The 20,717-nt window shown below is 28.3% G+C and overlaps 1 protein-coding gene across 6 annotated transcripts in view; it reads right to left on the minus strand.

The window, feature by feature from the left end:
- LOC107438011 (uncharacterized) overlaps nucleotides 1-20,199 on the minus strand; it is a 162,249-nt gene extending 142,050 nt beyond the window's left edge. For 2 of the 6 annotated variants that reach the window (XM_043040816.3, XM_016050167.4), the window contains exon 1: nucleotides 7,222-7,448. The gene's annotated coding sequence lies outside the window, so the exon portion shown is untranslated. Of the gene's footprint in view, nucleotides 1-3,540; nucleotides 3,767-7,221; nucleotides 7,449-16,959; nucleotides 17,221-19,980 lie in introns of those variants that run through there. The other 4 variants (XM_071180338.2, XM_071180331.2, XM_071180323.2 and 1 more) reach the window with 4 other exon arrangements.
- Between the last annotated feature and the right edge of the window lie 518 nt (nucleotides 20,200-20,717).

A 20,717-nucleotide genomic window follows, 5' to 3' on the forward strand; every position in this document is an offset into this window, starting at 1 on the left:
GAGTTGAAATTTGACAAGCTGAAAGATTTAATTTCCCTTATGAATTTAATGCAATTTTTGTTGAAATTCCCATTTGTTAGGGAATTATTACATTTTTAAGACCTTTATTTAAAGAATTTTTAACTCTTTTTTTGCTTTAAATAATGGCTTTTTTATTTACTATTGAAGAAAAACTTATATATCTATCGAGATTTTCATTTTATAAGCTCACACTTGATTTGATTTCAAAAGCAACAAAAAGAATTTAATAAATAAAATTCTTAAAAAAATAAGTGGAGAAGACATCAGATGTTACCAAATGTAAATCCTAAAATTTGTTTCGAAATTTTTAAAATATGAAAGTCTGGGACAAAAACCGTTTCCAATTTAAACAGTCATATAATATAAGTTTTTTTAGGGGAGGGAGCAAAAATATTTGAAACTAATCTATACTAAGTAAGCAATATTTCTTTCAGCAGCAAATTGTTTGAAATATTTCACATGGCAAAACTGTTGGCACAATTTTATAGCTTTCAGAGATTGAAGCCTTTAGATATGTCCTCTTTACCCGTGTCAAATTTGGATTGATCAAAATGAAGAAACTTCTAGCTTTAATATCAGCAATTTTGAAATCATTCTATAATATTGCGATATTAATAAGAATGCTTTTAAAATTACAGTGCTCTCAAAAGAGACAAAAGGTTTTAACTTTCTTTTGTTCCATCCAAATTTTGCTCGGGTAAAAAAGACGCCATTTCTAAAAACTTCATACATGATCTTTCAAATTGTGTCCACAGTTTTGCCACGGAAAGCCTTCCAAAATATTTGCTGCTAAAAGGAAGATAGTTTAGTCTAAAAGTATTTCCATATTTTAGTCCAACCTCTGTAGGTTATCGTTATACATAGTTAACAAGTAAGATTACTTTACACGTATTCTTTTTATTATGGCACACATTCTGTATTCCAATGTAATTTTTTTTCAAATACAACTGAACATTTTTCAAATCTAAGTGATCCTTCATTTTGATACGATTAACATATTAACAAAACACTACAATTAGTATATATTATGTAAATAAATCATCCTTTTTTTTAAAAAAGGAAGTGTTGACATTTAAAAATAACATTAAAAAAACAGAGATGTTTCAAAGGTAACTATGGGAGTTGGTGAGTAGTATATTAAAATGATACTAATAAACTTTTGACAATAATGTAAAGTTTTGATAAACTTTCATTACAACTGAAAAAATTATATTGTGCATAAACTAAAATAGCCGCTTTTTACAATTCAAAGCTAAAATAAAAAAAATTATTAAAATACTTACATTTATTGAAAAATTGTTTCATTGTTCATAAATTTTGTTTCATTGAGCTTGAATTGTTGCTTGAATTGTAAAAATGCCTAACTCCTTTTTAAGGATTTAAACTTTAAAATAAAAAAGTAGCTGTTTGGATTTTGGGGTTTAAGAAATTAATAATTTTGAAAAATTCTGAAATTCAGGAAAATTGGATAGCCCGTCCCCCTATTCCTCCCTTCCCCGATGCGACGCATATGCTCAGCATCCATTATTAGTTTTGAATCCGATATTATTTTTTTTCATTTTCAGTACACAAATATGAAGTGATAATTCGACCAGAGTACCAGATTTGCAAAATTGAGTAGATTTTATAGTAGAAAAAATTTAATTTTGCTAACCACAACTCTGTCCGATTATACAAATTAAGCCAGAAAAATAACTTTTTGGGCTTGACTACATGTGTTAATTAAGTTTTGCGTCATTACTAGTTATAAATAGCCGTAAGTGAGCTCTATAATTCTAGAAATTGAAACTGACGGGAAAAAAACTGGGTCATCAAAAATTAATTTAAATCTGTAGCTTTGTTCTACTGTTATACTACTTATGTTCCCACTCGCAAATATAATATCAAAAGTAAAAAGATATATCTCATTACAAAAAATTATTATTTCATATTTAAGAAAGGGACTTTTTTATTCTGACACTTTAAATAAAAATTTATTTTCTCATGAATTTATATGGTGTTCCGTGAAGACCGTCTTTAATACGCAAAACTTCTTCGAAAAAATGAAGTTAAGAAAGCGTAGCCATTTGGGATCGTAAATAATTATTCATGCTAAAGAAAAAAGTACCTTCAAAATATATCTTATCACTACTCTGGAAGGAGGTACTAACTTGTTTGATTACTGGAGGTATTGAAAGGCGATTATTAGAAATACCTCAAAGTTTCGTCAGGCAATAAAACTGGTTTTAATCTTTTCATATGACTTTTATTCCCTCAAACTTCAATTTGTGCCCACTGATATGTACTCTTTTTTTTTCCTTTATCGACAAATTTCAAAGACCAATTATTACGTAACACCTCAAATATGCAAATTATAGTTATAGGTAGTACCGTTAATCAGACTGAACTGAATGTAGAATTTAACAGCACAACAAACAGAGTTGACTATGCTACGCAAAACATTAACGGCGCTTCATACTCAAAGCAAGGAAAGCAAATGGTGCTAGAAACTTGGTTTGACGCAAAAACAAATAGTAAAAAAGAGGAAATAATTTTACTAGCAACGTAACAATGCAACCCGAGCTTCTGTAAATAAGATGAACTTTATGGGGACAGTGAAAGACTAGCTAAAATGTGTTAATGAAACTATTTTGTTTAATCATTATTGTTAAAAGCTGCAAACTATTTAAGGTTAATTGGTCAAATTTTAGCTGATACAGTTACAATCAAACCTGTAACTAACTGAAAAAGTTTAAGTTAAAATTATTCACCAAATACACTCCATTTTAATGCAAAACTTTTTTTTTATTAAACCCCTTTAAATTATATAAGAAAACTGGTTTGTTAGATTGGAAAAATATCAAACTAATTAGCTTTAAAATTAAGACATAGGATTTTAAAGAAGTCGAAAAAGGTTATTTTTAAAAAAAATGAATCGAATAGCATAAAGTTTTCGGTATTTAACTCCAAAACCTTATTTATAATAATATGCAATGACGTCAGTAAAAATATAACATGCTACTTTCACTTAGCATTTATGTATAATTCAATTATAGATTACAGCATAAATTCTCACTAATTATTGTGCATTAAGGATACTCAAATTTATAATTCATATCTACTTTACATTTATCTAACTACGTCATAAAAAGATTAAATTTTCTAATATTACGACACTATCGCCAAATTAGGTCAGCACACATTTCAGTGTTGAGTTGAAAGTAGTAAGGAACATATTGCAGTAAAAAAATATATTTAAGAAATTTATATAGTAATAAAAAAATAATTCAACAAATCTCTAAACCTTTTCTTACATTAAAAATCTATAGTAAATGTTTAGAAATGCATCAAACAATATTTATTTGAAATTACACGAAATGGAACAAAAGTAATTATAAATCAAACTCTTATGAAGCTAATTACACTAAGATATAAAAATATAAGTATATTAAATCCAACATTATTACCCAATAAAGGTGAAAAATTAACATTTTTGCAAATTATTAAACATAGTTTTTAAAGGATCGAAATTTTGCTTACCAATTTTTAACTAGGTCTAATAAACACGAATGTTCCTTCAGATTTGACATTCAACAAATTAATAATTAATCTATAATAATTTAATATTGCAATGGTAAACACTATTCTTCGCGGATTATACAATACTAAAAAAATTATTTTCCTATCATTTTTAGCGTGTACATGATCAATGTAAACAAACTCAAATTTATTTCACCGTGTTGCTCTGTAAGCAGTTTAGGATTACAAGAATTACTTTTGGCGATTAATTCGACACCATATTTTTCCTCACGGAAGAAATAGTAGACTAGAAGATGAATCTTTTAAATTTAAAAATTCATATTTTTCTAGTTAATAAAATATAAGTTTAAGGTGAAAACTTGCGCATTCAAATAAAAACACTTTAAATTTGTTCACAAGTCTCTAAAATTTAGAAAAAACCAAACAGATCGCATAGAAGAACTACGAAACGAAATTATTATTTTGAAAAAGTTTTTGCTGGACGTTTTCAACTAAATTTTTATCTAATACAAATTATTTTATCATTTCTTTAGAAAATAATAAATTCAGCAACACCGTAACAATAATTAAATAACTAAAAAAAACACTTTTCAATTTACAAGAAAATTTGAATTAACTTTATAAAAATAGTCATTAATACATTTTCAATGTAGAATTGATTATTGTCTGAGAATCGAATTAAAATTTCATGTAATTTAACACATTTTATGAATAAGAGATCATTAATCACTTATTTCACTAAAATTAAATTAATTTATATTTAATTCACTACTGAAATCACATCCGGTTCATAGCACTTCTTACGCGTGCTTGTTAATTTCGTATTTTTTTTTAACTCATCAATTTTTCGGATATCAACTTTTCTTGACGTTAACAAATAGTAGTGATAGACAGGAAAAATCACAGGTTAGTGTCACTTGGGAAATTAAAAATTCCGTATGAATTTTGTCTGTGTGAAAAAATTTAAAATTAATCAGATAATCAATCTTCAAGAATTTTAATATGCCATCTGAGGAACATCAATGAATAATGATAAAAAATATATACCAATAATAAAAAATACCAATGATAAAACGTAAAGATTTTATTTTATAATAGGTTTTAATTATTAATTTACTGACTTATCCCTCGAATGCTGCCATGTTAGCGTTATTAATTTTATAACCGGTGTTGAAAAGTCAACCTAATTCTGAGTTTACGACTATCAAAATTCAACTCCGAAACCTTATAATTTTGAACAATATCCCTAAGACAAGCGAACTCCAGGAACAATCTAGCCTTCGTGGAGGACTTTGGTTGGAACTAACTCGCATTTGCATTACATGGAAAACCACGAAAACCTCCCACGGTTAGCTCGATAGCAAGAATATTCTAACCTATGATTCGTCTACCACTGAGGATATTTTATGTCAGAACTATGGTCGGTGCGAGATGGGAGCAGAATTCGTATCAACCAACCACCGCTGGGACTCGAACCTGGGTCACCTAATTTGAAGTTGAACGCTTTAACCCCTGAACCACCGCGACTCACTATAGAGATTAGTGGAGGTGCATGGAAGAAAGAGTGTTTCAGACTCATGACTAAAGTCTTTTACCAAATTATAGAATTACAGTAGAGAGTAGGTCGCAAGATTCTAAGTGAAGCTGTGACTTCTATGCTCAAATTGCCCTTTGGACCTATCATTAAGAAACATTACAGACAGTGGGTTCAATTTTCAAAAAATTTTCATTATTCTTCTTTCCGTAAATAATAAATAAAAATAAAACTTAATAAATCAAAATAAAAAATGCATCTTTATGTTGTTTGCCTATAAACACTAAACTTTAGTGACTGTAAATAAGCACGAAATCTTCTCCATCAGAGTTCGGGATCGTCAGATAGATATCTGTGTTTAGCGAGTAATCGGTTCCACCGAAATTGGCAATATTTGTATGAAGTTGCTCAAAAGCTTAGAGTTAAAAACTCTTATTAGTTCTAAGTAAACGCCCGCATGCTATTCGCTTATGCAAACACTGGGATTATTACTCCTAAGTGATCGAGATCTGCTTGCAAGTTAAAATCAAATTGAAACACAGTACAAATGATTCATGCCGGCCCAGAAAGAGAAGCAACAGCGAGGAAAATATTCCACCTTACACGATGGTACTCGAACCTTCTACCTCTTAATTTCCAAAGCTTAAGGAGCATATTCCACGGACAGCAAAACAAAATGACAAAATGAAAGAAAAACAGTAAAAAGAGAAACGATTACTAAAATGTTATGGAGTTATAAGGACCATATTTAAATGAAAAAAGCTAATTCCTTAAAGTATCCGTTGTCCTCAAAAGTTTATAAAAGTATTAGTGAATGTTGTTTAAAATTATTCTGAATCTTTATATTTACACAATTCAAAGCAAATAAAAAAAGAATTTTCTACGACAAGTAAGATTTCTTTTTTTTTTTTTTTTTAAATATTTAAAAGAAAAACAAGGAGCAACGGGAACGGATGAGATATTGGAAAGGAAAAGACCGGAGTGTGTTTAGTAGTTGATAAAAAATATACATTTGAAAATTGAAGTTGATTTTATTCATATGGATCTCAAGTTTAGAAAAGTGTGAAATAAGTTAGGAATTAATATATTTTAAATATATTTCAGAGAAAGGTAGGGGCTAAGGATAATTCATTTGAATTATTGACTTAAATATTACTTTAACTTGGACTCAAAAGACCTGATGAAAGCACTTCTTCAAACTAGAGGTAATGTTTACCAGACATACAAAAAAAAATCTATAGCTACTGATTAACTATCCAAAAAATATTCACGCAACAGTAGTTATGATTGGTTGAAACCCAAATTACACCTTTCATTAAAAGCACATGGTTGTAAGTTCGAAACTGAAACTGATCAACGTTCCAAACAGCACGTCGAATGAATATAGTTGAAGTATATCGTATTATTGTCGTGTGAAAGTTAAGTGGGTTAGCAGCTCAAGCACATATATTGTCGTCTGACAGGGATAACTATTTTGAAAAGCAGCATCAATCGATATTTTAACTATTATAGTTTACATTTGGTCAAGTTATTAGAGTCTACGTAATCTAGTTTAACTTGGAAATAAATACATTAATATGCATCATTAATTATCAAAACATTCATAATTTGTAATATTAAAGAACTAAAAATGAGAATAACCATTTAAAAATGATGAACTTTAAAAAATATCTCAAACCTCATGAAGAATGCTGTTGATTCATAGTTAAACTCAAGTTTGATTGATCTTTGATTAACTATTTGATTAATCAGTTACGTAATTGAAAACTAAATAAGAGAGGATCTTCTTTAGTAGAAACATTTCTGAAAATTCTCCTTTAAATTTGTTGTTAGAAATATAAGTGCATATAACAATTAGTAACATCATATCGAGTGAATAATCATTAATCTATTTGTGAATACAGTATTTATCAGTATAATATTAAATCGATTTAAAAATCAATAAATCACAATTTTTATTAAAAAACTTCTTAAAGTTACTTGTAAAAACTTTTTAAAAAAAACTGCTTGCTACTACGAAATAACATCGACAGCTTTAACATGGAACTAAATCCACAGCTAACTGCTTAAACGCAAAAATGAACTTCCAGGAATTTGCAAACGCAGTCTTCCAAATATAAGTTATTTTATAGAAAGTAAAATATTACCTTTCATATAGATATCCATAAAGATAACGAGGGACTCGAGTTTTTGTAATCCAAAAGGAAATTTAATAATAAAAAAATCACATTCTCAAATAAAAGATGAATCGTTTTTTTAGAAAAACTGTTATTTTCACATTTGATCACCGTTACCATGGTTACCATACATTTTTGAAATGTTCTAATAACCTGTCTTTTAGTCATTCATTCTCTGAGGTCATTTTTTTCTGAATGACTTTAGAAATCTTAGCTGGCTATACTCCAATTGAAATTCCCCGGATGCGACGCCAACAAGGCGATGAAATCCCGACAGTAGATCCGCCAAACTATTAATTGTCCTCCAGTCTTTCACATTGTAGGAGTCAAATTATTAGCACAGTTTTTAACTAATGCATTTTTCCTGTTATATTATTCATTTAAACAGTAAATAGCCACTATTCATGATTCTTAATCTTGCCTGTTAGCAAGAATCAAAGCAATTGAAAGATACAGGCTTTTATTAATTAAAAATTTTTTGAAGTAGCATGTTACTTTTATCAACAAAAGAAAATTTAAATAATTTAAGAACTTGGTTTGAATAACACTCATATTTTTTTTTACCTTCTAATAATAATTCACTGTTTTATGTTTAAAATTATTTTCGTTACAAAGAAAAATTAGTTAAGTGAAGCAAAAAAGAGGCAGCTTTATTCGTACTGTTAGGATTAACTACTTTAATGTTGAAAGGATAATTTACGGAAAAAGGATAATGTCAAAGGATAATTAAGGATAATTTTAATTTAAAAGGATAAGGATAAAAAATATAATAAAAATATACTGTTAAACTGGTGTTCTAGCTTGTTTGAAATACATCTGGAAAAAACAAAAAAAAACTTTCATACACACCGAATCTTTTATAATTTGAATTTAAATTTTTTTTTCATGTTACCAACTGTTGAAACTAGTTCTAAGTTATAAATAGAAATGTGGCATTTATTTTTAACATATAATAGTAGTTGTAAAGAAGGTTTTCATTTTTTTCTCACCAAGTTGTAGATTTAACATATTATAAAATAAAGTTTTTTGGAGTGTTAATCAATTTTTGGGAATTTGAAGCTTATTCATAGATTAAAACGACTGAAAACTGTGAAAGTTTTGATCTGATTTGAAATGAACGTTTTTATTTGAACGCTTTTATGTTCTTTTTCGCACTTGTGCTTTTAATTCAGAAAGTCGGGTAAGTAGTATGAATTTATTTACGTCACACTAGAGATGCACAATGGGCTATCGGTGACAGTCATCACTGAGGATGAGACGTAGACATGTCATCACAATTTTGATCCTCTGTAAACTCAACATATTTTGGTAAAATGATGACATGTGGGTGAAATCTAGCACTTTACGGTAGAACAGCTTAACGAGGACCGTTACCGAGCACCCTCGTTCCCTCCGCTGGCTGATCGAAATTCACCCACCCGCTCACTAACAGACAGCAGCCAGTGGTGATTGACTTTGGTAATTTACTGATCACCGCGTCTTACTTGTAGTCCACTATGGGACAGAAAATCAGATGAAGCTTAATTTTTAAAAAATTATTCTATTTACTGTGCAACTATACTTCAAAAAAATTAATAAATAACAACCTGATATTGGCCCCACATTACATTGATTGCTTCAGCTATTTTTTTCACGTGATATAACGGCAAAATACCGTAAACAGCAATTCAAGATCAGTTAACAGTATAAATAAAGAATAAATGAAATTTTAGTGAAGTACAGTATATATGAAGTACTATAAATGAAGATTCATAATTGTCTATTCATAAATTGTTTAAAGGTTGTGAGGCAAAAATATTGAATATGTATTTATAAAAAAAATTGCTTCGTACGGGGTGAATAAAAAAAAAAGCTAAAGAATCACTAAATCAGTACTGAGAAAAGTAACGAAATCATGCTCTAAACAGAAAGGCATATACCGACACAATTAAAGAGCCTGATGAAATAACCGTATAAGTGACATTTTTCGGGGAATTAATGAGTCAGAGAAAATAACATAAAGTGGTTGCATCAACATGGGTATGTTTAATGTAACAGAACTGTTACATTAAACATACCATCCTTTCACTTTAATCTTAACGTGACTAATCCACATTAGTTAGCTATAAGCTAGGAATTATCACTGATGTTATCTTTAAGATATGTGAAAAATTTAATTGTTAAATTTAAAGCAATGGATAACGTTTAACCAATCAGAAAATTTCATTTAGTTTTTCCTTCATCCCGCTCGAACTACTCGTCGCAGAATGCTCTAATATCTATAATCTAATATCGTGCTTCAAACTATCTGTATGCCAAGTTTCATTGCTTTAGGTCGGATGGTTTAGGAGTCTATATAGAACACACCCACACACAAACATTCATTTTTATATAGATAGATAGATTAGTTGTTTTAAACATAACAATAAATAATATTAAATTTATTAATTGCACCAGTAAACTTGTTATAAAAAATAATACAACTGTTATATTTTTTTATAAATAACCTATTAAATGGACCTTATGTCATGGAAACATCATTTTTGCAAAATATTTAAAAAACGGAAGCAGACGAAACCACAAGAAAAAATTAAATATCCCTTAAGTTCTCCTAACTCATAGTTAAAGGGCAGAAGTAAAGTGTGATAAAAACGAATGTCTAGGCTAGCATAAGTTATCGAAAATTAAAGAAATATTATATTTCACTATCAGTGGTAAATGTTAAAAAAAAAAACATGTTAATTTTTATTCGTCCATACTGCATTCATTTCATATTTAAGGTATTTGAACTTATTGAATTCTAATACAAAAGAATTTTAATATCAACCATTATTAATAATAATTAAATGTTCACATCTTTTCTTTGAGCATGTATTTTAAATTCAAAAATTTTATATTATTATCCTTTAAATAAAAATACCATAAACTTTATAGAAAAAATCAGTACTTATTGGTTATTGGTACCATAAAGCAAAGTACGCCAACAAGTAGAACAAAGCCAGGTCCTGAATACGTTAGTCACCGGTTACAGATAGTACACAGAGGCGTAACGAGTATGATAATCTTGTGAATATTATACAAAGCGATAATTATTGAATAAGATATTTTCGTGATAGCTTAATTGTTACTTAATCTTGACACCAATGTAGATTTTACCTGTTAAATTACATAACCAAGTAAATCCATTCCTGTGATTTTAAGTTATTAATGCAAATATTTATTTACTTGGTTATGATGTCTATTAGTTTCTGAACGACGCCATTGAGCTAATTATTTTTTAAAGTTTATTATTAGCATTAAATGAATTGTTTACAATTTTAAATGTATTCTTTTAACTTACTTTCTGTGTATTCTTTTCTTTCTTAATTGTTAGCTTTCTGTATTTCTTAACTTTCTATGTATCCTTTTAGCTTCAAGAAATTCGTAACAACAGTTGTTTTCGTTTTGGCAAAAAACCCTTAAAAACGAAACTCATTGTCTTGCATAATTTATAATAGCAAATAAGTGTGCAGTTTGACTTTAACGAAGTTTCTAATTTTATTTATTATCTCTCAAAGGTACCGTTGAGATAATTAGCATATTGTTTTTAATTATATCGTATGTTGTGCTAAACATTTTAATTACAAATTTACCGCGATCTAACATTTAAGTGTCAAAATTTAAACTAGCACTTGAGCAATATGAGTTTGTTATACTTATATATTGTCCTGATTTTTGACTGTACAATTTTAGATCTCGAAGCACTTGAAATTCTACTTATTTGCCGATCAGGTGGCCGAGTTGTTAGCGTGTCTGACAGCGGAGCCATTGGCCACCGGTTCGAATCCTGCTCAGGGCATGAATGTTTCTTTCTCTCTCTGTGTTCTATGTCCTTTCTATTTTGTGTGAATGTGACCCGCCCTATAAACGGGTTTGTGGTTGCGTGACGTGGGCGACGCTGCTCCACCACCGTGGCTTCGCCACAGGTGCCCACTGGGTAACGAGAAAAGAGTAGCAGTTCTGGCATTCCTGTGGCCAGTGGGACAATCCCCAAGTGCCCGCCATTAAAAAAAAAATTCTACTTATTTAAAAAGGCTGGCCCTTTTTGCATATTTGGAAATAGAACCTTTTACCATCATGTCAGTAGCCCGAATTATCAAAATTAAGACAATAACAGTTAAATAACTTATAATTTTTTTCAATTACATATGATTTTAAATTTTTTGGCTTTATCACTCTTCAAAATTGTTACTATAAACAAATAAGCACATCGTTTTCGATGAATAAAAAAATAATTAAATATTAAAAAACGTGCAATAATCTCATTTTTTAATTAAATATAGCTATAAGCTAGCGAAATTCCTGTGATATCTTAAAAATATTTTTTAAAAAAAAGAATGGTTCTAAACCGATGAAAAAATTCGATCTTTTAAACGTCTCACCCGATTGTCCCGAACTAAGTGAAATTTTGGAACTATTTTCTGAATTGTGGGGACTAAAATTTCTCTTTTGACCCACTGTCCAAATTTCAGGACGCAAACACAGGTGATACTGGTGTTATAAGAGACAGACACAGACAAACACGCAAACTCTTCCTTTTATTATTACGGCTAAAGGCGTAAAAAATTTTAAATTTCAAATAAAACTAAGATAACCTTAACAGAAAACTCACCAACTAAAAAAATTAACTATTCTTCATTTTATTTATTCTTTTTTCATCGTACACATTTAAACTTGCTTACATCGTCACACAAATAATATTTCCAATAATGCAACGTGATTTTTACTATGTAAATACATTATTTTTGAACAGACATAATGTCACATTAAAAAAAAACAACATTGAATTACTATATCGCCAGATTTACATATTCTACGTGTGAACATTGTATAGATTTCTTTCTTTATTTTTCCATGGAACCTTTGAAAAGAAAGTTTTATATATTTTTTACCACTTTTTCAGTGACTATTGTATTCTAACATTATGAGTAACTTTCATACACAAAATCAAATAATGCGTTTCTTTTGAATAACTCCCTTTTCGAATGAAATTCCAATCCAATAAAACGACACCTACCGCTAATGAATACCTTCCTAATAAAAATTAAATCAGAATACACCAGTCATTATTGATTGTTATTTTCCCCTCCCCTATCTATGACAGGTGTGTACTATTCCATAATTGTCTCTCAATAGATTATTTTGTTGTTATGGAGTCCAGTGGTCAGAAAAGCTGTCTACTTCGTACAATTGGTTATTATTTCCCCATAAAGGATCCCAGCTGCTTTTTTTTTCTTCTCTTTCCTCTTTTGAATGTATCTTCTACATGTCAGTGAAGCGACTAGGCTGTGATTTCGGATGTTTCGCTCATTCCCACGTATTGGTTTTCCGTTATTATGAAGTTCGAATAGAGTAGTCTGGTTTGTTTGTTTGATACTTTTTTGTTTATTTAAAAAGTAAGAGACTGTTTGACTCGATGAGTTGCTTTATCACGCAGTTTGAAGAGGCAAAAATGTAAACACACATAAAATTTTGAAAGTGCGCATTTAATATGCCAATATGTATAATACTAAACATAGGTATATTACTAAACATATTTTTCAGGACGAAAAACATTGCATTTGATTTTCTTTTTTCATAAATGTGCACACAAAGATAAGAGCATAATTTTTTTTAAATATTAATAATTTATGTGTATCGCTTTATAACAGCATCAAATTTTGTATGAAGGTAGATTAAGTTATACTAATAAATATTATTTCAGAAAGTCTCCGAAGTTTTTACATCTGGGGAGACGGTTCAAGGAATAAGAAGAAAGTTAAATATTTCTGTTTATACAATTGAGATATTTCTATTTGCATATGTTTAATGATTGTTTAATGATGTTTAATGATGAAATCGAAGATGATAAATCTGAAGACAAGAACTTACCAAATCCATTAAAAAAATACCTCACTTAAGATGTTTGTTTTTTTTTACTCAACTATCTATATAATGAATGTCCGTCGATATAGACATCTCAACCACCTGAGCGAAAGCGAGGAAATTTGGGATACTAATAATAGTTCAAAACACGGGGAAGGTCACTGTCGATATTAGAAGAATTCACTGCGTACCATTTGAGTGGGATGAGATAGTTTAAAGATAGCAGTGATATTCACTAGCTTATAGCTCTATTTTAACAACAAAAAAAGTTTATTCCACGTATTTTAATATTGAAATATTTTTTATTAACCATATCACAGAACAATGTTAGAGCCAAGTTGGCTCAGGGGATATAGTGTTTGCCTGCCAATGCGGGACCCAGGTTCGAATCCGTGCGGTGGCTAGTTAATACTAATTCTGCACCCGGCTTGCACCAACCACGGTGCTGACGTAAAATATCCTCAATAGCAAACGAATCATGAGTTAGAATCCCCTTGCTCTTGGACAAACCGTGTAAGGTTTTCGTGGTTTTTCCCTCCGTGTAACGCAAATGCGGGTTAATTCCATCAAAAATTTCCCCCTGAAGGCAACTTTATCCCACTGCTTGATCCATGAGTTCTATTGTCTTTTGGGTTGGGTTCAAAATTGAAAGGTTACGGAGCTGAACATTGATAGTCGTAAACCCAGAATTAGGTTGACTGTTCAACACCTGTTGTAAAATTAACAACGTTAACTTGGTAGCATCGGAGGACTACGTCACTAATTAGTATTTTTAAAGTTATCTGAAACTATGTGTTTATTTTGTTTATAGTAATACTTTTAATACGTGTTTCCATGAAAATAAATAATTTTAAATCAACGGTAGTTAAAATTTAAAAAAAAAAAAAAAAAGCAGTTATATATTGAAAGGCAAAATTAATAGAGATGACGTGCAAATTCGTTTTGGAGAAACGCAAAAAATTGCCATACTATTATTGACCATTAATTAATTTGGACAATATATGCATATTAAAATAGAAGAAATAAGCTATGTTCTAAAACGCAAAATTAACGGAATGCTACTGATGAATATATTTAGCTCTAAAATCAAATATTGAAAGGTAATGTAATAATAGATACTAAATATACTATTATAGGTATAAAGCACTATATTGATATAGTTGGTAATTATTAAAACTGCACCAATACTGAGGAGATTTAATACCGATTATGTGAAAATAGTGTCATTGGTTCCTGAAAAAGTATAACGTACCGAAGAAAAAAATACTTGATAGAGATAAATTTTTAATATCATGAGCTGGCGGTGAGCTAAAGCATCGTGTTAAGTAATGCTGAATACAAATAATCTCTAGTATGAGGGGATGAACTACATAAAACGTGTTTTGCTTAATTTAATAACGAAAAGAATCTGAGAATGGCAACAAGTAATTATAAATAAAGAAATTAAGGTTATATTATCTCTATTAATTGTATCGGTACATGCCTTTTAATTTTGTGCATGATTTAGTAGTATTGTTGAATACTGATATATTGATTACTTTATTTTTTTTATTCACCCCGTACAAAGAACGAGCATTCAACTAGTAATTTTTACAAAGGTTTGAAGTTATACACTATTTACTTATGTCAAGAAAAGCTTCCAATCAAGTTTTTTTTTTAAACTTTATAACGATAACTTGAAAAAGTTTCATACTGCATTGTAAAAAATGGAGGGGGCGTTAAAATAGCTAAAAACGAAATTGACCTCACGTTAAAGTAGGCAAGTTGTGAAGAGAATAAGCAACAAAAAAAATTTGGGTACATTTTTGTCTATAACATCTGAAAATAAATAATAAAATCCTTAAGCATATCACATTATGAAATTTCCCTTCAATGAGATTTTTAAATTGTGATGCATAAAGAAGATTGTGTCTTTTCTGAAAAAAAATTAGCAAATTTTCCATTTTTTCTATTTCGATTTTATTCTATTTCCAGATAACAGTGTATTTATAACAACACTTTTACTACAGGAGAAATATCATTGCAGTATTAAAAATAGATGATATTCTATATGTAAGATAGATAAGTAAGACATGATCTACTTTTAAGAAGACACGCAACCTTCGATACATTTACTTCTTTCTCTAAAATAATTCATTTCTTTTATTTGTATTGAATTATTCACTATAGAAACCTTTGAAAGGAAATAAAAGAATAACCCAGTTATAAAAAAGTGATAGGAGATACATCTAAATTAGAAGCTTCCTTTTTTTCTTTTAAAATCTACCTATTCTAAATCTAATATTTCTAAATCCATGTATATCTAAATCTAAAAACTAACTTTTATGTATAAATTTTTTTTCAATAAAATCTGGATACATTAGTTTATTCCAATCATAACATCCAATGGAGAGATTAAAAATGTTACATAATGTAATTTTCTAATTACTAATTTAATTAATTTAAGATATCCGCATTTTTAATAAATATTTGTGAATAAAAATAAAATTACCGTAAAACTCAATTACTAATAAATTTTTATTTAGTAGAATAGTTTGAAATAACGTCCGGGTTTTAAATTTTTTCCCCTATTGAGCTTTTAGAACTAAGCATTATAGTCAGTTTCCCCAAATCGATTTAACATTTCTGTCTGATTAGAAAGCGGTTAATAAAAATAATTTAAAAATAATTTCTTAAAGTCTTTTTTAGAGTGGAAGAGTTCCAAAGGCATTTATTTAGCTACAAACAGTCGATAAGCAACGATAGAAGCAAATTTAAGCATCAAAGGAGAGCTATGACGCGACCAGTTTGAATAAGTGTTGGGAACAAATAAATTTCAACAATTTGAAGCTTAAATTAAAGAAATAAGAGCAAATTGAAGAAATAAAATCAATGCATAATCTTTATTTCTGATTGTTTACATCACACAAAACTAATTTGCTCAAATTCATTTAAAAATCTTTTCATTCATACATCAATCTTTTCAATTCAGAAATTTATAAATTCATATTTGAACTAATTCGAATCCATTCTTACAGTTACTTTACACTCTGTAATATTTTTTATTAAAAATGTAAATTTTGAAAATCTGCACTTACATTGCTTATAACTTTTACTTTACAATAGTTATAATTTATCAAAAAATTTTAGCATGTCATTGCTGTAATCTAGCAAAATTAACGTTTACAGTTGACGCAAACAGAAATGCTTCTTTAATTAAATTATTCTAGAACTTAATGATTGAGTATAATATCATGAATGATGACTTAAATTTCGATTCTTGTAGGTTTTTTGCTAATCTTGTTGTTCAATCCTCTCAGTAAGGAAGTTTTGGAGTTTTTAAATTTTTAAAAATATAACAAATTTCATTAAACTCAACCAATACCAGAAAGTATTTCTGGACGCATAGTTAATCGGGTTACTTGATATCTTTTAAAATGCACCATATGCTTGATGCATTTTTGTTAAAAGAATTATGCATTCAATGCAATCTAAATATTGCATTTTCAATTTTATTGTTTTTCATTTTATACAGCATTTTTAATTTGTAAATTCTATTGCTTTATTATATAAAAATAATGGCTGTATTTTCTTTCCAAGAAAGTATGTAATCATTTAAGTATTAAAATTTTATACATTAATACGAAACTAGATAAAATAAGCTGTCCATCTATGTAAATAATTAGAAAGTTTTTATTTGGGGAAAAATAATAATATTATTTTCAAATGAGAAACAATTACTATGAACTATTAATTTGTGAAAGATTATTTTCTGTAGTATGCTTAATTTATAAGTTGCGGTTGTTAAAAGTTTCAATTTGTCTAAAATTAATATAAAAATCTTACCTTAAAAAAGTATTCCTCATGCAAATAAAGAAAAAGCCTGCGACATTAGTCATTTTTCTTAACAACATTTTTATATTAAATCCTATTTGTATTTTCGAAGCATAATCCGTACTAATCCTTTAGGCACAGTTTACTTTGCCATGGAGAATAGTGAGAAAAGCACAGCTCGGGTGAATCAACATTTCTTTTTTCGATTGTCATCATTGTGGGATCGAATGTGTTATCTTCTTTTCATTCCAATACAGGTCTTTTTCTCACGACCTAGGATTGTAATGTTGAGAGAGACCGCAGGTAAATACAGTTATCGTAATCATAACAGTAGCTAAATGTGGTGGGTGAAAATTTATCACATTATGGGGCTGTGAACAAATTAAAACAAATTGTTCCATTACTATGCTCATTTGTAGTTATCGTTGCCATTAATACACTAAAACTTATGCTCTTAGTTTTCCTTCTAAAAAAATCGTTTGCGATATTTTTATCAGTATTAAAAAATATCGTTTGAGGATTTCTCTTTGTGTTTATAAGAGATATTTTAATTTTCTTTCCATTTTCTGGATGATATCGTAATGTTTATTAAGAAACACTAGGCAAATTTTACAGGAACAATTTTAAAATACATTTGCTCCTATTGAGTTTTAAGTGTATCATTGTATGATTAACTAAACATTTTATCAAAAGGATTTTGCAAAAAATACACATTCACTTTGTTACTGTTTAATTATAACTTTAATTGATTTAAGCTTCTAAAGTTATAACTTTGAATGACTTATGCTTCGAAAGTTATAACTTTAAAAAAAGAAATATGAATTAACGAGAATTGTCAAGAAAAGAAGAAATTGTAATCTTTGAACTGTCTCATTATTTTGTTGCGTTGTCAAATCATATAGTTATGCAATGTAAAACTCACTCACCATTGTCACCTCATTCATCAACATTTATCAGTCAAAAAACTTTAAACGCAATAATTTTTTTTTAAATTTTTTAAACACTTTTTAGAACACTTTTTTTTGCTTGATTGGGTTTACGCTTAACGGTCAAATATTTTCCAATCAAAATGTTCACTTTTCTACCCTAAACAAAGCCACAGGTATCGAAAAGATATTTTAAGAAAAAAGAAACAATCTGACCGGTATAAATATTGTTATGTCTTTTCTTTATGTATTAAAATTATAAAATAGCTGACAGATACACTATCTCTAAATCATTTTTAATTTGCTTTCCAAACTGGTTTTTTTTTGTGAAATATTGACATAAAAACAATTTGTTTTACTTTAACTTTGCGTTTTCTAAATTGTGAATAATTGGTTTGAAAAATTTTTAAATTACACACCTATAAGTCTAAGGAAGCTAAGGAGTGATGAACATTTCCGCAAAAAACTAAAGAAAACTTTTTTGTAAAAATACAGTCAATATTTATTTTAACCATGTATAAGCTTCAGTAATACTTAAAATTCTTTTATTATTAGCTCTTTTTCACTCAACGGGGACATTTCACCTCAATGAGTATTCGAAATTTTAAATTGGTTAAAGTGTGTTGCAAATTTAATAGTTTCTTGCAAGTTCAGCATGTTGCAAATTTAGGAAGATGTTTAAGAAAAGTTTTACTTTTTTTTGAAGATACAATTATGCATGTTTTTAAATCTGCAACAATTTTATGTGTTTGTTTAACTAAGCAACTAATTTATATATTTGTTTAATTGCACAGTAAACTTTAAAATTTATTTTAATTCTTCAATAAACTTATGCAATAGTTACAAAAAAAACAAATTTATAAAAGAACATATAAATGAGCAGTTTTTTTAAAATGTTAGTGACTAAAATTCATAGTTAACCCATTTGTTCCAAATAATAAGCTATACTCATAGTAATTACATTTATATACCAATCGACTATAAATCGAAAGGATAAAATTGTTTCATAAAGCTTCGTTTTTAATAATAAGAATAATTTGGGTAAATTCAGTTAAAATTAACACACTTAAACTTTTTATCTTTATCAATCTAGAATAACGGAGCAAATGCTTGACAATTTTATTTAGTTATTTTGTTAAAATATCGCATCTCTGATTGCGCATTTTTGCAATATTATGTACTCTACAGCATTAAAAATAAATTATAAATCATTTGACTTTTTTTTTCCTTTTTATTAATTCACACTTTTTACCCTTGCTTTTATGCTTCTATTTAATAAAGGATGCCTAACTTATAGTGCAAGAAAATTCTTTTATATTTAATATATCGTATAAGTGAATATTTGTGATTTTGGTCATAGAACTTTTAAAAACATTTCACGGTTGAAAGGATATAAAATATCAAGGTATAACTCCACATTACCTGTAGTTATTCTTTAAAAATAGTGCTTGTTTAATTTTGTACGTTTTGCGAAATACATTGTCATTGAAGAAATTTTCAAATTATTTACAATCGTACTCAGATCTTTGAAGAAAACTAGGGCTATTAGACGAATTAGTCAAAATGGGTATTAGTCGAACTGTTTTAGAACATACAATTTTTACAATCGTATGCAAATTTTGAATATTCACAAAGCATAATTACCATTATACGCCACATATAGTCTAATACATAAAGATACAAATATTACAATTATTCATAAAATAAATATATTAATTAATTTTAAAAAGGAACTATTTAAATCAAAGAAGTTCTTCTTCTATAAAAAACCTTTCTTTGGAAAAATAACGACCAAAGACTGTAAACACATTAGCTGAAACATATGTTTAATAAACACATTTTAATTTCAGCCGCATTTTAGTAAGGCAGCTAGTATACAAATAAATAAATAGTTACTAATCTAAATTATTTATTTAGTTTTCTCAAATAGCACTTCATAATTATGGATAATTTTAATTGTACAATGCTATTATTAAATTAATTTAAATAATTTAAAACAATATAACGTGTTTCAATGACAATTCAAATTAGTTTATGCAGAAATAGTTATAAAAAAGCATGGGAAGTTAAAACAACTTCAAAAACAACTTCAATATTCTATACTCACTTTTACTCAAACAAATTCTAAAATGGAGCAGGAAATAAAGTTAATCTCAAGAATTACGACCAAATGTAAAAATCTGAGAAATACGTATATATTCAAGAAGATATTTTAAGTTAATTTAAAATAACAAGAACTACAAAAGTACACGAACAATGAAATATTTATATTTAAATAAGTAGTTTAAATATTCGATCTTATCTCACTGGTCTTGATATTTACTTCATAGGGAGAATAGCATCACGGACTATAAATTCCTTTAAAAAAAACTCATGGGTGGTCAAAAGATATCACCCACATTCACTTATCAGCAAATATCTTTGAGGGATATCTCTTAATCAGTGACAAAAATATTTCTCATTTTGATTACAGCAATTTAGTCCCTAAAACTGCATTTTGCTATAACAAAAGTAAGAAAATAAAATAATAATTAAGTAAATTAAAAAAAGAAGCAATTTGAGATGCCTAAGATCGTACCTCTTTTTTATTCAAAATGTTTTAATCTTTTAAATCAAATTCTGTTGCATCTTTTTAATTAGATCATAAAGCCATTTACTTTCTCTATATCAGCAAAATAAATGCCAAATTTTTTTTGTAAAGAGATTTCAACCTGAGTACATAAGATAAAAGAGGGGGAATTGCAGGTTGAGTATTTATTCGATTACTAAGTAAAGAGAAATTGGAATGAGATCAACTCCTTTTTGAAAAATCATTTGTGAGTTCAAATCAAAATTTATAGTTCC

Source organism: Parasteatoda tepidariorum, chromosome 3 (assembly GCF_982258835.1).
Source record: "Parasteatoda tepidariorum strain Cologne lab strain chromosome 3, Ptep-v5.0, whole genome shotgun sequence".
In the NCBI taxonomy this organism is placed as follows: domain Eukaryota; kingdom Metazoa; phylum Arthropoda; class Arachnida; order Araneae; family Theridiidae; genus Parasteatoda; species Parasteatoda tepidariorum.